A 16,621-nucleotide genomic window follows, 5' to 3' on the forward strand; every position below is an offset into this window, starting at 1 on the left:
GTGGTGGTGCACGCCTGTAATCCCAGCACTCGGGAGGCTGAGGCAGGAGGATCGCTGTGAGTTCGAGACCAGCCTGAGCTACATAGTGAGTTCCAGGTCAGTCTCAACTACATAGTGAGACCCTGTCTCAAAAAAGAAAAAAATATATGAAATAGGCTAGGAATAGGCTAGGACTTTGTGTCCGCTAGCCTCTCACTGTTTTCTGGAAGCCTTACCTTTCCGCATTTCTCCCTAACATTTTATTCCTAGTTTTCTTATCATTTCTGAGGAAGAATTTCAAACAGCTGCTGTGTTGATTGCAAGGCCTCTTAAGCTAAAGTCTGACACTTATTGACTAGAGGTAGCCTTGGTCAGTGATGGCAAACCTTTTAGAACTTGCTGTGATACAGATGGCCTGTGGCACCACGTGTGCTCTGGGTTTGCTACCACTGACCTAAGCCAAGGGAGAGGAGGTTCTGTGTTCTTAGTAGAAGAGTTCTTCCTCCAGGTAATGGAATTGTATACCTAGGCATGGAGCTGGCATCTTCTTTATGGACCCCGACTTTTTGCCTGTTAGGGTTACTGAATTAAATAATCACCATCTATTAATCCCCTGCCCTGACCTCGACCAGAAGTAAGGCTCTGTCGTAGCCTTGAAATGTTAATTCTCTAACTCAGGGCCTGGTGAGGAGCACAGCTAGCTGTTAACACTGCACCCAGCTTCTCGTTTGGCATGGATGGTGTCTCAGATTGTGTTCAGACAGGAAGAGCTGGACTCTCCTTGCTTCCAAGTATGTGTTCTGATTCTGTAGGAGGCATCAACTGTCAGCCCTCACCTCTACCTTTCCATTTGGGTTTTCCCTGTTAGGTCTCTGCCTGCAGTCAGAAGCCTGTGTTGGAAACCAGCCAGCTCTTGCTGTGCTGTATAGATGAAAATTCTACTAGCTGCATATAAGCCATTTTTTACATCTGGAAACAAGTGGGCATTGAATGATTCAGTACATTTGTTTTGAAGGACAATTAAAATGACTAAATTTTTTTACATTTTAAGCTTTAGAAGAATGACAACCCCTATTAATCAGTGATGAAATATTTCCAAGGAAAGCATCAAATAATCAAAACCAATTTATTATATGTTTTTGAAAATTGGTATAAATTATAGTATACCTTATGTTAGATATACTAGTTACAACCTTATTACTCTTTTTCTGTGTTCTTAAATTATATTTACCTGTTCCTGTAAATGACTGGTGTGTTATAAAACATGACTAATTACTTCACAGAACCAGTAATAATTTTTCCTCTTTTCATTTTGCAGTGCTTCTGCCTGATAGTTACGAGTAGTTATGTCAGGTACAGCTGTTGAAATAAAAGGGAAGAGTATCTCACTCCACAAGCTTATTTACAGAGTCCCTTTCTCAGTACATAAAGAGATCTCTTTTTCTGGTCTAGGGATTGAACTCGGGACCTTGTGCTTATACCACTGAGCTAAATCCCCAGCCCATAACGAGCTCTCTAATGGAGGGTTTCAGAACTTTGCTTATTATCCTATCGTGCTTGTTTTATCATCTCTTGTTTATTTTAACAGTGTGTTTCATAAATGGAAGGCGTATTCACCAGAGACCTAAAGCTTAATCCTAGAATTATGATTATTCTTATCAAGGAGAAATATGAGGCTAAACTCAAGAAAGGAAATTTTAACAGAGAAATTCCTTCATTTAAAATCAATAATTATTTTGCTTCATAAAGCATAAGAGAGATCAGCCCCAGAGAGACATTTTATATGGAGAAAATAGTTTGGCAGGATTTTAGTTTATTGTTAGCTTGATATGAGCTAGTTTAATCTAAGGCTGGATTAATAAAAAAAATTGTATGTCAGTCATGGAAAGTTATAACCCTCCCATCAGACTGTATCTGAGTCTTGAGTCTGGCGATACATTTTACTTTTTTTTTTCTTTTTACTGAGTTTATTGGTACAATCTAGGTATACAACACAGTTACATTCATTATTGGGATCCTGTACCTTTACACGATAAGTCTTGATTCTCATTTTTTCCCCTTGTCCCTGCCCTCCCTTCACCCCCTCCTCCCCTCCCCATTTACAAACACTTTATTTCCATTTTTTCAATTTCTCATATTTTTTTCCTCTCCCTTATTACCTTTCCCCCACCCTTCCCACTTTCCCTACACCTTTAGCCCTTTACTTCCTATTTCACATAGTCAATTATCTCATTAGGATCCTGTGTACTATTATAGTTTTTCACACCAGAGAAACTATTCGGTATTTCAGTTAAAGAAATCTCTGTATGAACATTAAAAATAGGGAATCCTAAAATAAAACTAAAAAGGAAAGTAAAAAAGAAAAGGCAGTGATGTAACATTAAAATAATCCTTAATTCTGAAGATGAAAATGGTCCCTGAACATATTTAAATTGTTTCTTGCTCCTGTAGTCTTATATTATTCTTTTTTTTTTTTTTCATTATTTAGAGAATACTGGTGATACATTTTAAATGTGCTGACAAAATAGAAATGCCGTTCAGGTCAATTTCTGGACCCTGAAGGCATGGTTTAAGGAAAGAAGTTTAGGTAGAGACAGAATAATGATCTTTATTTTTCAAATAGTGTTTGTGGAAGTTCTCAGAGTGTTCTGGAAAACAGTGCATTTGGCTTCTTGGCAACTCAGGAATCCCAGAGGATAGAGGACTTGGTAAAGGCCTTGGTTCAGCAGGTGGGAGGATACGATCCTGGGAGGTTGCCTTTCACCTGGAGTACACTGGCTCTTGTAGTCTGACACCCCTGACCCACCCTCCTTACACTGCCCATTGATTTCCATATAGTTTCATCTTTTTCTTTGTTTTCTGTCTTTAGTCTTACACAGAACATGGGTTTTAGAGTTATTAAAACAGCACAATAAAATGAGTGAAATGTAAGAATAGATATATACAGGACTAAAATCTTGACTTCAAACTTGCGTAATTTATGCCTTATTCTTTGGAATATATCTTCTGCTAACTTCAGCTTTAGAGAGCTACATTTGATAGTGACACAGAATTCTATATTTTTCACTTTGTCTTGTTTTAGGGAAAAATACAGTATCTTACAGAAATGATGCCAGTATGCAACAACCTAAGATTAAATGTAAAAGAAGCAGAAGTGGAAAGTGGGTCGCAGATGATGAGAATAGGGTCCTGTCCATAAACTGTCGTATGTCCCTATGAAAATTTCAACAGACGGAGGTAGATGAAGTGGGACAAGGAGTGCGCATGTTTTGGCTGCCCTCAGACCCTTCTGTGCTGCATTTGGGCTGCTTTGTTAGCTCTCATTGGAGGTCTTTGGGTAATGTGCTTTACGGTAATAATCTCCTCTCACTGTCTACCCCCTGAACACTAGCTGTGGGCTGAATGAACAGAGGCCCTACCAGTTTATTGCTTTATTTAGAATGGTTTGCAGGAACCAGTTGTATTTCCTTGTTTTCTTTTTTGGAACTACTTCTCCCTTTCCTAGAAATTAGCCAGAATTTGCCATACAGACATGACCAGCCATTTAATGTGATGTTATTCCTACTAAGTGATGTTTGTTATCAGCTGGTTTTCCTTTTATCAAATTTTTATCCATTTCCCCAGGAGGATAGGTAGGACCAAGAAAGAAATCCTGCATTTTGACCTAGCATTGTCCGAAGTTGTCATCAGGTGAACTTTTTTATGTCTTGCTCTGGGGTAGTTACTGGTGTGTACATATGAAAATATGAATTGAGCATTACAGTGAGATTTGTGTACTTCATTGCATCTAAGTTACAGGTCACCCTATTAAATATTATATTTGTCTTACTAATAAAGGAAATTATTCAGCTGATTAATTCATACTTTGTTTTTAAAACAGAAACTTTAAATTGTTTTCTGTTATCTATCTTGGAGAGATAATTATTTCCAAATTTGAAGAATTCTTGGTGTATGGTGAAATATTAAAACGAAAGGCCAGTCAACTTTGAACCATAAACTAAACTGTAAGGAGGCCAAGGCTCAGATCTGGATTGCCTGACACTATTTGCCTGATGTTCTGGCACATTTCAAGGCAGTGTTCACGCAGAACAAGTCAGCACAAGATGCTTGCATTGTTTCTGCATGTAAAACCTGCTCGTGCATTATGCACAGAGCAATTCATTTCGGATTATTTTGGAATCAGTACTTTGTTATATCTGATCTTTATATACTTACACCTTCATTTCATTCTACATTAATGCTACTTTTGTAATTAGTAGTCTATAATTTATATAATAAGGTTTTAATTTTTTATCTATATTTACTATCCCAGGGAAAACTTAATATCCTACTTTTGTCACCTTTTACCTCCAAATAGTTCAACATATTTCTCTAATTTATGTCCTTAATATATACTGTCATATCTATTTCTGTATTTTTGGCTAACATTGCACATTTATCCGTAATTCATTGGAAAGATTGTTGCCAGATTGACCATTAATTTCTCCTGGTTGATTCACTTCCATAGTGGTCTGGTGGGCTAAGATAGACCAGTGGTGGTGAGCTTGTGGCATGCGTGCGCAGAGGGCGGTTTGTATCACTGAAAACTGTAAAGGCTCTGTCACTGTGTCATATAATGTCCCAAAATATGCATAAATTAATTACATTTGAATCTTTGAAGCTAAATTGAATTGCCTTACTAAACAGTAAAAAAGAAAACAATTGAATGAGGAACTATCAGTATATGTTTAATGTGGATTTTTAAAAACAGCCTTATTGAATATTGTTCAGCTGCTTAAAGTGTTCATTTTGGTGTATACACAGGATTGTACACCTGTCACTACAGTCAACTTCAGAATGATTTCATCAGTACCAGAATAAAGTCCATAATACTCTGTTTACTCCAGATTTCCATATCGCCTCTGGCCTGAGGCAACCACCAGTGTATTTCTCTGTCTCTAGGTTTGTCTGCTCCGCACTATTTATTTATATCCATGGAATTATGCAAGATGCAGTCTTGTGTGTGTTTTCAAGGCACATTCATTTCATAATGTAAGCAGCAGAACTAACAGTTCTTTTTTGTGGCTGAGCAGTATTGTATTGTGTGGATTTACTGCCTTTTGCTTATCTGTTCATCAGTTGACGAGCATCTGAATGGCTACTCTGACTGGTACAGTTAGGAATAGTTGGGTGCCAGTTTTTGTGTGGACATGTTGTGGTTTTAGATAATGTATTATTGAGAAAACATTACCTTCTAATCCCATAGCAGCATTCAGAGTTCTTGACATTACTGTTGCTAATTTTCCAATTTCTCCGTAACTGTCAGCATCTTGAGAAGGTTTGGAGAATTATGATAGGTGTTGTGGGAGATGGAATGTCCTACGGTTTCACTTCCCAAAACAAGGCAAACTCAGACCTGTCACCCACATCTTATTGCTGGTGGAATTAACACTTATCAACAGTTTACTGGAATATAACTTTTGTGAGAACCTGACCTGAAGAGTCTAATCTTTTAAAATCACCTTTTACCTTGCCTTTATGTTTACTTCGTTTTTGACATTTACCTTGTTGTTGGTCTTTAATGGGAGATTCTTCTGGAGGAAAAACAGTTTTCTTTTTTAAAAAGTTAAATTCTACTATTATTCTTCATCCTTTGATTTTTCTTTTTAGCTGACTGCTCAGTTTTGTTATTTATTAGATTAAGTGTTCAAAGAAGAAATAAAGCATGGATTTCTAATTCATCCAGGACTTAATCTTTCTGTTTTGAGATTTGCATAAGAATCAGTTTGGTTAAAAGTGAAAGTGGGAAATTTCTTCCAGGTGAGAGTTGGAATGTTGGTCTTCATAAACATCAGTTTTAACTTAGAGCATGTGTTTGTTTATGTGATTTGATGAGGTATTATTTTGAGTGGTTGTAATGTAAACAACTACTGCTCATCCCCATGACCATGAAAATGAGTCAGTCATGTTTCTGTGTTCAGCAAATGAACTTCCAGGTATCTAAAATATACCTATTTTAAATCCTTGAACTTTCAAAAACAGTTAATGAATTGTGCTTGCTAAATGAGTGCCCAAAGGCTGTCCAAAGATAGCCTTCTGTTAGAGTTTGCAGTGACTTGGGGATTGTTTGTAACTCTCCAAATGCCTTTTCCAAGATGTTGCTGTATCAGAGGAATTGTTTATTTCATAAAAGAATTTTATTTTATTTTATTGGCCCTGGGGATTGAATTTGGGACCTTGCACTTGCAAGGCAGGTGGTGGAACCACTGAGCTAAATCCCTGGCCCGAAATTTATTGACGAGACTTTTATTTGAACACATTCTTCAGCAGTATAATTGGCATGAGAACTCCCTCTTCAAGCTAGTATCACAGTTATATCTTCAACAAACTTGGACAAGGTCAGAACATTGTTCTTTCCTGAGACAGAGTTGTTTAGTTGCCATAAGACAGTGCCTTAAGGAGCAGAAAACCCACGACACACCGCTCGTTTATTATAAAGTTTTATTGAACACAGACATGCCTATTAATCTGCATTTCCATTATTGCTTTTCTAAGTTCAGAGTTGAGTGATTCAGACAGACTCTGCCCCTTGTGAAGTCTAAAATGGTTTCTTTTGGGCCTTAAGAAAAAGTTGCTGACCCCTTTACAAGATACAGAGCAAGAGAGATGCCCTGTCTTTATCTTCATCCTTCACTAGTGAGATTGTTGGGGAGAAATGGCTTATAAAAATTTTAGATAACTCATATACAAAGCAAAATACAGAATAGTGGAATGACAGTGATTAAAAGGACACGAAAGACCATCTTAATACAGTAAGGCTGTAAGAAGAAGCAAATTTTTATGTAAGAGAGTAATGGACATCATTGTACAGCAGGTTCAGTTCAGGACAGTGAAATTTTTATGTATCCAGAACGTAGTTAAGCTTTCACCATAGGAGCAGAGTGACCAATACTAACAGCCATAAAGAACAATTGTTTTGTTTTATTTTTTTTACTGGAAATCCCTTTCAGTTGGGAATGTTTGGCCTGGTCAGATATTCGAGTGACTGTAATTCCAACACATCTTTTAGAGTCGAAGCTTGGCACATCATAGAATGGGGTCTGTTGTCTCCAGTGATGTCTGTGGCAGCTGAGAACTCCTGTAAATAGGCTTTGTCTACTCCTGCAAGATTCATTACTCCAGGGTTGAACTTCAAAACAAATTTTGATGACAAGAACCAGACCACTCCTTGTTGGTCTTTCTTTAGCAAAGCCAAAGAGAGGAAACATACATTGCACACAGTTTCAGAGGCTCACTCATCAGATTTTGGGTTTATGAGCTTCTGAGGGAGTATACTTGGGATAGCCAACCAGAAAAATATTTGAATGATCCCTACTCTTTGGCCTCCTCTGCCTTAGAAACTTCTCCAGTCATTATTCTGTGTCACTTCAGGAATAGAACAGACTTCACCTAACTATAAACTGACCAGTAACTGCTTTTGTATTCCCTGATACCTGTCGTAAACCATTCATTTCAGCTAACACAATGGAAAGTCTGTGTCTTCACATGGTACGTCTTGTCTCTGCTGACCAAATGTTATGCAGCTTTGGCTGTTTGTATATGAAATAGAGTGGTGATGACAGCTGGAAATGTGAACTTGGTTTTAACTTAGGGGACCGCAGTCCTTTGGCACTAGAGTAGAGTGACGGGCCAGATTGCTGAAGGAAGAGATGTGATCTGAGAATCTCAGGACAGAAGCAGAGATTCTAGCCTGTTTCTCGGGGACCACAGCCCCAGTGCTAAGAGAAGCTACTGACCCTGCTCTTTTCTTAGCAGACGTATCATCTCATGGTAGTTCCAAAACCATATCATACAATGGAGTGCACAATTATATGTACTACTGTGGCTGACTTTTTAAAGAAGACATGAGCCTAGGCTGGTGGCTCTCAGCTTAACGGCAATTTTAAAAGGTACTGGTACATTCTTCATTGTCACGACTTGGTTGTGTATGTACCAGAGGTCGAACAGAATTCTCAGTTGAGATGTCATCATTTTAGGACCAATTATTAAACCTTTCTAAATCTTTCTGGGCATGTAAAGTGTATTTTTTACTGCTTTAGGGTATTCTCAGTTGAACCAAGAATAATTTTTTCTGTACATATTTTAAGTATAGTTATTATAAAAATATTGAAAAGTACAGAATAGTTTTGTAAAGGAGAAAATAAAAAATCACCATAGTCCTACCATTTATTTTTACGTATTCTTTAAGGTTGGAAATATATGGCATAGCTTGGATTATTAGAAGAGTCTCCATAGGGAAAGCAGCAGAAAGATAGTTGGCTTTCCCTTGGGCTTGATCTAGTTTCCATTTTCAAGTCCCTTCTCTTTCACTACTGTCATAAACTTTAGGGGCAGTTTATCAGAAAATGATTAATTGGACTGTAAATGCTTGAGAATTTCCAGCATCAGGAATTTTTGCTGATATTTAGAGGAAAATTTTGTAGAAATTATTTATTTTATTTTATTTTTGGTACTGCGGATTGAACTCAGGATCTTACACTTGCAAAGCAGGCTGCAGAACCACTGAGCTAAATCCCCCGCCCTTATTCTTTTCAAGGAATCAGCTGGTAGATATTTTAAGTTATATTTATTCATAGTCAGTTTTGTTAGTAAAATATTTCATAACTTCCAGTCTGAATCTAGTAGTAACGCTTTACTTTTCTTGATGAAGTTTTAATTGATTGTGAAATCTAAGACTGTAAGGCAGAGGAGAAGACCTGGTCACTTTTCATGGTTCAAACAGCCCTCGGTGGCACTTGTGGTGTGAGCCCACTGCCATGGTCTGTAATATCTCGCAATGGAGTCTGTGAACTTCAAAGACCCAGGAGGGTGCATCTGGGAGAGATGTATTTCTGCACCCTTGGTAAGTTCAATTTGGTTTGGCAGAGAATTTTTAAGAGTAGATAAGGCTCTGTAAGTAAATCTTTCAGTTTTAGCCAAAGAAAACAGACTGTAGATGTGATGACTCTACTGAATTTATTAGTGCCATATGCAGGGTCTTTTGATCTTCAGAATTCAGTAAAACAGTGAATTGCTGTTTATCAGAACTCCATCACATGGGAAGAAATTTTAATTTGCCTGTAGTGTTGATACTAATATAATCATCTAGCACCTGCATCCCATTGATAATAATTTTGTTACATTATATTAAATTTTAATGATAGGTACAGGCATTAAAAATAACTTTTGGATAGCACTAACATTGGAAATAGTCTTATTTCTCAAATACATCAAATTCGCTTAATTCCAATATATCAAAACCTACTAGGTGTGCTACAGCTGCATGGATTTTTTTTTTTTTGTAAGGGTCTCACTGTGTAGTTCAAGTTGGCCTTGAACTCACTATGCAGCCCAGGCTTGCCTTATACTCATGGTGATCCTCCTGCCTCAGCTTCCCAAGTACTGGGATTACAGGCATGTGCCACCATGCCCAGCAGTAATTGTTTTTAAGGGGGGGAAAAATAGCTTATGATATGTATGATCTTACTTTTTTAGACAATGTAAAGGAGTTTTAATTAATTCTTTGGCTTTGCCCCTCCACTAAATTTTAAAAATGCAGCCAAAACTACAGGACAGATACTCTTCCATCAGGCAGTACATATCCATCCATTTGCCCATAGAAATGTATAAGTCTATAAAATTGAAATGGACTGTCCAGAACAGTATGATATTAGTATTTTCTTTAGGTGGATCTTCTACTTGGTACCCTCGGGTCACATTCTTGTGAAGGTGGAATTGCTCTTTGGTCTCAAGCAACAGGATGCCGTCAGTCAGTTTCATTTTCTTTCCTTTTTTAAAAATTTCAATAATTACTTAATCATGCCTGTAGATATTTGTACTTAGATTAACTATGCTTTTAAATATTTCATCTTTGTTTATCCTGTTTGTATAGCAGTCACTTATAGAAGGTTACCTATGTCAGACATTTTACTGGGTAGTTTATTAGTATCCTGCTTTAGGAGAAGTTTGAAGAAAAATTAAAATATGGATCAGTCCAAAAAAATTGCCTTATTTCTTTTAAAAAAATTTTAAATTTAGTTTATTGGTACATTTTAGGTATACAGTACAATTACATTCATCATTGGGATCTTGTGCCTCTACATGACTTATTTTGGTTCTTATTTTTCCCTGTTCCCCAGCCCTCCCTTCACCCCTCCACCCTTCCCTGTTTACAAAGATATTATTTCCATGTTTTTCCTTTTCACATATTTTTTATTTTACCTTTCCCCTACCCCTCCCATTTCCTCTACTCCTTTAGACCTTTTCTTCCTGTTATATAATATCAGTTATACATTTTGATCCTTATTTACACTTTTAGTTTTTCACACCAGAGAAACTATTGGTATTTACACATGTATGACTTATTAATTTCACTTAAGAGTATGGCTTCAGTGTGCATCCACTTAGCTATAAATCTCTCTTAATTTCTCATTCTTTATGGCTGAGTAAGTACTCCATTTTATTTTTTATTTTTTTAAAAAGACCACATCTTCTTTATCCAGTCTCCAGTTGATGGGCAATTGGGCTGTTTCCAAATTGCTTTATTTCTTGAAGTGTCAAATGTATTTCAGAGGAAAAGGCTGGGCAAGCCAAATGGACTTCGGCATGACTTTCCTTATAATTTCAGGTATTCATTTTGATAATAATAGTAGGTAATAACTGGTCATCACTCATCCCATGCTGTGTTCTAACTGCTTTACATTGTCCACATGCCTTAACCCTATGAATTGGTGCCACAATTCATTCCATTTCCCCACATTAAAGAAGGGAATGAGGTGTTGGAGAGTGATGTTACCTGCTAACGTCACACAGTTAGAAAGTGTGAAATCGACAAACTAGAAATGAAGTCTTGTGTCTCCAGAACCTACACTCTGAATCTCTGAATTACTCCATTCCTTCCCCCTCCATTTTAATTTGTAATTTTCAAAATATTTGACATTTAGATTAAAATGTAAAATTTATGTCACATCTAAAATATAATTACTTTAGAACTGTCAGTTTTATAAGCTCTTCCTCTTAGAGCTGATGGTGCATTTGCTTTCTCCTTCTCACTAACATATATCCACATATGTGAATCTTGATATATATACTGTACAACTAGGTTGCAGGTGTAGTTGGTTACCTCTTGAAATAGAGCCATCCCTGTGTTCTCTTTTTCTTATTTACTGAAAATTGTTACTAACTGTAAGAACCAGTTAAGAGGATATTAAAGTTCATGTTTACTACCTCCATCTACTGAGTCTCCCACCCTTTTTCCACACACACACACACACACCACCACCACCACCACCACCACCACCACTACCACCCTCTGTAGTGAGTTTGGCCTGTTTACAGAACAGGAGTGTGTTGTTACTGATAGGAGAGGCAGGTCCTACAGTTAAAACCCAGAAAACAAACAGATCCTGAGATGTACAGCGTCTTCTCTGTACTCTGTGCTTCATAAAGCCCTACAGACTACAGTGAAGAATTTACTCAAGTTGATGTTAGACTTAGTTTAGAAAAAAATGCTAGAATGCTAAGTAATGTGATCAAGATCTGGGTAAACTAGGAGTGAGCTGAGTATTTGACATCTGATCTGGAGCAGAATGTCTGCCTGCCGTGTGTGCAGCAACATCAGATGGGGAAGCTATTTCCAAAGCAGTGCGGGGTGGACATTTGCTTCTGATTAGCCTGCGTATGCACGTTGGGTGAATGAGCAATTGGGAAGTCATGACCACGTGTCTGCTGTTGTTGAAACTGCCCGTCTAGTCTAAATATACACATGGGTGCCTAGGGAGGCTTCTTTCTTTGCATTGGAGGTCCTCACAGCTCTAATTCCTTGCCGGCACATGTGAACTTGGGGGTAATTCTGTATTCTTGAAGGCTACTGTTTTTCTTTTGAAAGAGGTGAGGATGTTTTCTTTGCTTGCTGTGTTTCTCATTTTTAAAGGCCATCTATATGTAGAGTTTACTTCTGTGAGCAGTAGCTTCATAAGAAATTTAGCTTCTAGGGTATCACACAAGGTAATGATAAGTCAAGTGAGTGACAGAGCATTTCAACTTGTAAATGAATTCAGAAAAAAATTAGATAATAAATTTGCATATAGCATGCTTAACCTAATTAGGAAAAAATCAGAAATAACGTTTATAAGTACTTGCATGATTTTATAGTATCTCTGTATAATAGAAGCTTGATAACACATTTTTTTCTCAGTGAGTTAAAGTAGGAAAAAGATACCTTTTCCTCTGCATTCAGAGCACTTGACACATTTTTTTCTACCAGGAATTTTGAAAATGCATATTAAAGAACTACTTTTTCTTACTCATGATTGAATTACTAAAAATTTATTTTATTAGAGAACTTAAAGATTAGAACTTTAAATATCTTACTAATCTGAAATGAATCTTTTCATTCAGAAAAATGTTGAAATCCATATTTCTTAGTTTTATGGTTTCTCATACTTTGAAAAATCGCACACCCAAAATACTTTTCTCTATTCCACATATTTTTAAATCTTGAGTGAATACTGTAAAACTTAACTTACAAAAAACCCCATGTCTTATCATCTGATAAAAATCAGTTATCACTTAATTGCACACTAAAGTATTTTAATTTTTAAAAAATGAACTAAATTTTAACACAAATACATCTGTTTAACTTCCATTTTTCTTAATAGTCATATGCTTGTTTGAGTGGAATCTGAATTGGCTTACAGGTTAATATATGTGACAAATATAAAATGAAAACAAAATTTAAAGAACATAGCATTCATTCAGTTCTAGATGAGTTTTGCACATGGTCAATAAATTTTTTTTCTCTAAACAAATAATGACTGGTAGTTTTGCATGTGTAATAGCAGAAAACATGTGCATTCATGTAGCAGAAAAATTTCCTGGAACTATATTCAAGGAGAATTTGTCACATGAGTCTCTATAAATTAAGTGCAACAAAGTGATGTCCAAACAGTTAATATTATTTATAAATGGGTAAATAATTGAGTGCATTTATCTTGATACATCAGAATTGTTTTTTTAGTAGAGTAGGATGTATTACTTTACTGAGATGTAGATATAGATAAAAGATTTATAAAATGTTTTTTGAGCATCATTTCCTTTTGAAATGTTTTCATTCCTGCACAATTTCAGAGAAAACAGAAGCTGATCATGAATCACTTGCAGTCAAGAGTCATGTTTAAAAAATTATATTTTAGAGTATTAAGTGGAGCCTTCCTGTTCCTTCAAAGCTACCTTTCCATCATTCAGCCCTTACTCAGAGAATTCCGCTGTCTGCTCAGTTTATCAGGAGATTAATATTAATAAGGCCAATATTCCTAGTTTTCCTTAAGATTTTTATTTTAGAGGTAAACACAATTTTGTAGAACATTGTTATTTTCAGGCTTCCAGGAGCCAGCTGGGAAAGAGGGACATGATCTATTAAGCATTTCAAATTGTTCATATGGTAAAACCAGCCAATCTCAGGAGATATTTAAGTCAAATGCAATTAAGTGAAAAGAAAGATAGGCATTGTCTACTTGCTTTCCAGCCCTTGGTTTTTATGCGTAGTTTATAAAAGGGTAATAAGTAGCTTTTACCATATAGGAGGAAACACCATATTATAAATTAAAAGTGTTGAAGTTTCAAAATAGCATATGCTGTACATTTGTGACAAGTGCATGCATGTGAGCTAATAGTAAAGTCTGCAGAGTTTAACTTCTCCAAAATAATGATTCTATGGTAAGAAATGATGTTTTTTATGAAGATTAAAAGCAAGTTTAGATTTTTAAATCATTTTTGAGATATGTGAATGTGTTTTTGAAGATCATTCAGAAGCAGTTCTAAACTACCCTGTAAGAATGCAGTAAATCATTGTGTTGTTACTCTAATTGATCAGTGCTCTTCTCAGAACCTCGTTAACTTGTCTGTAAGGAAGAGAAAATTGAGGAGAGCAAGGAAGAGGCCCAGGAGAAGACCTTTAGCCGGTGCTGTCCTAAACTGCCATTGTTAAAGAACATCCTTTGAGCTAATTTCAGTCCCATAAAAAAAAATCTATTTAGTGGTTAGTGACCAGTGGGTAAGAGCAGAAAGCCCAAGTGAATAAAGACCATAAATACTGAAGTCTTTGGGGTAACAGCCGTAAAACTGTCAGAAAGCATTGCTCCAGTGACAAAAGATAGCCCAAAGTGATAAGAAGTGTTAGCCGAGCGGCAGTGTTTCATAGCCATGGACAGAAGAGATAATTTTGGTTTTTTGTTTTTGTTTTTGTTTTTGTTTTCAAAAATAGATTCTTCTTGAATTTAGTGCTTGCCCCACTGTATTTATTTATTTTTTTAATGTAGTATCTGTTTGTTTTAAATTTGTGGTGGATTGCATTTGCATGTGGGAATGATGGTGCCTGTTTAAAGATAGCTGTTTCCAAAAGTAGAACCACGATAACTGCAGCTTCTGCTTGGATCCATCAAGATCTGCGTACTGCTAAGAATGGCAAGCACTACTGAAGTGAGTGGGTGAGTGTGTATTTTTAAAAGGCAGATGGATAGGAATTAGAGCCGACAAGTGCCTTTCTCTTGTTTTTAAATGAAAGTATGAAGTTTGTCATTCTTAAATATTTCTCCCTAAGGGAAAAACATTAAGTAAATAAAGCTGAAGAATATAAGTCTATATTGTAAACTATTTTTATTCTTCTTGCATACTGTCGGGATTCATGTAATTCAATTCTTTCCATCCAGGACTTTAAATTTATTTTTAGGGTTGGAGAAAAATCAAGATGATGGATCCCAGGTCTTTATTCTAAACTCCCATTGTTCTGACACTGATGGTGATTGTGTGGCATTTGAGTGAGTGTTAGCAATCTGAATTCTGTGTTTCACTGTGTAACCTTCAAATCCCAGATGTGTGTTTTGGTAAAAAGTATTGTGCTTCTTCAAGTTAGAGAATTTTATCAGCATAGGGTATTTGCTTTTCACCACACAGACTGTGAGAACTAGAGGTGTCATTCACTTGAAGGGAGCAGATGTTAAAGGTTCTTGCCCCTGCCTCCCTAATCCCAAACACCCTTGAAGAAGAGAAATGTTCTATTACCCAAATAGGCATCTTTCTGATGGTGAGAAAAGGTGGTAACAGGCAGTAAATCTGCCTTCTCATTATGAAGTACAACAATAGATTGATTTATGCAGCAAAGCAACTGTTAGGCTTATGTAAGTTGTGTGCATGGCAGTGCAGGTTACTTTAGGGCCTGATAAGCATTAGCATTCCTGCTATTCTTGACAAATCTAATATTATTAACAGGGAATATGTGGTTCTGAATCCAAGGGCTACCATGAGAGCAAAACAAAAGAATCCACCCCTTACTGTTTTCATTTGAGAACAATCAGAAATGTGCCATGTTTTTGCTGTTTTAGTACATTTTCATTGAGGAGATTTCTTAAAAATAGCTTTATTTTTACAAACTTTTTGTTAAGACATTTGTTTTAAACAGAAGCAGATGTTAAAAGCATACCATATTTAGATGTCAAGCTGTGTATTAATAGTTTCACTTACTATTATATAATTTTCAGTAAATGCTGTACAAGTAGAGCTTAGAGCTACATTGAAGATAATTTTAAGTTTCTAGGGGGATTGTTTGAAATTCTTGTGTTGTTTTTGTCTTAAATAAATCTAAGTACACTTTAAAATGTTTTAAATAAATTTGTGTTACCTCTTAAGGAACTCTGTTACAGTTCTACTTAAAAATTAAACATTTAGCTTGAGGTTGATTTTGAGCATAAAATATTATAAAATGCATAACAGTCTCAAATAAAATATAATGCACGTGTTCCTCTAGAATTTGAAATCTGTGTGGTACAATTGAGGTTTAAGCAGCTAAATTATAGAATTAAAACTGGTAATTATCAACAGGGTTGGTAATAAATATGACCTCTCTCAGTAAACATGTATCTCCAATATGTGTGTTTCCCAACTGTAGTAGTATTTTACTAGTGTATTATGTTCAAGCAAGCACAGACAAAAGATTGAACATTTAAAAGGGAAAGGCAGAAGAAACATGAATAGAGGTTCTCTTATTTTATTTTACCCTGTGGATCATCTTGTACACATCTAAATGCACTGATCTGTATATACACATACCCACGGAACTTAGGCGCTCCCTGATCTAGGTGAAAGAAAGGGCTCCCCTGTGTTACTGGAGAGTGCACTGATACTCTAACGAGGAAAATACATGGCTTGCAAAAAAGTAATCTTTGCAGCTATTAAAGGTATTTGTTGTATAAACTTACAGTGGAAAATGGTGCATTTTTGACCTGGTGAGGAATAGCCAGTCTTAAATCAGTGTTTTTCCCCAATGGATCTTGGTTATCTGCAAAGTCAAAGTACTGAAGAAATAAGATCTTACTCAATAAAATGAACTTTTAATGCTGCTGCCATGTAGTAAATCTAACCTCACATTTAATGGAAAAAATTCTGTAATACAGTCCAAAGATTAAAATTAACAGATCTTCCTGACATTGTGTAAGTCCATAAGAAGGCCACTTGTGTCGGTCAAGTGCTCTATGAATATGTTAAAGTAATCCAGTTTTAAAAGCTCTAAAATTAAGGAAATGTTATTATCTCTTCAGATATATCTTTTTTTTTTTTTTTTTTTTTTTTT

The 16,621-nt window shown here is 36.0% G+C and overlaps 1 protein-coding gene across 4 annotated transcripts in view; it reads left to right on the top strand.

Moving 5' to 3' along the window:
* Mllt3 (MLLT3 super elongation complex subunit) overlaps window positions 1-16,621 on the top strand; it is a 248,208-nt gene that overhangs the window by 198,450 nt on the left and 33,137 nt on the right. Inside the window, exon 1 of one of the 4 annotated variants that reach the window (XM_019208463.2) lies at window positions 11,808-11,886. The exons of the other annotated variants lie outside the window; for them this stretch is intronic. The gene's annotated coding sequence lies outside the window, so the exon portion shown is untranslated. Of the gene's footprint in view, window positions 1-11,807; window positions 11,887-16,621 lie in introns of those variants that run through there. 4 annotated transcript variants of the gene reach the window in all.

The sequence above is a fragment of the Fukomys damarensis genome, unplaced genomic scaffold (assembly GCF_012274545.1).
Source record: "Fukomys damarensis isolate Sample0158 unplaced genomic scaffold, DMR_v1.0_HiC HiC_scaffold_31, whole genome shotgun sequence".
NCBI lineage: Eukaryota > Metazoa > Chordata > Mammalia > Rodentia > Bathyergidae > Fukomys > Fukomys damarensis.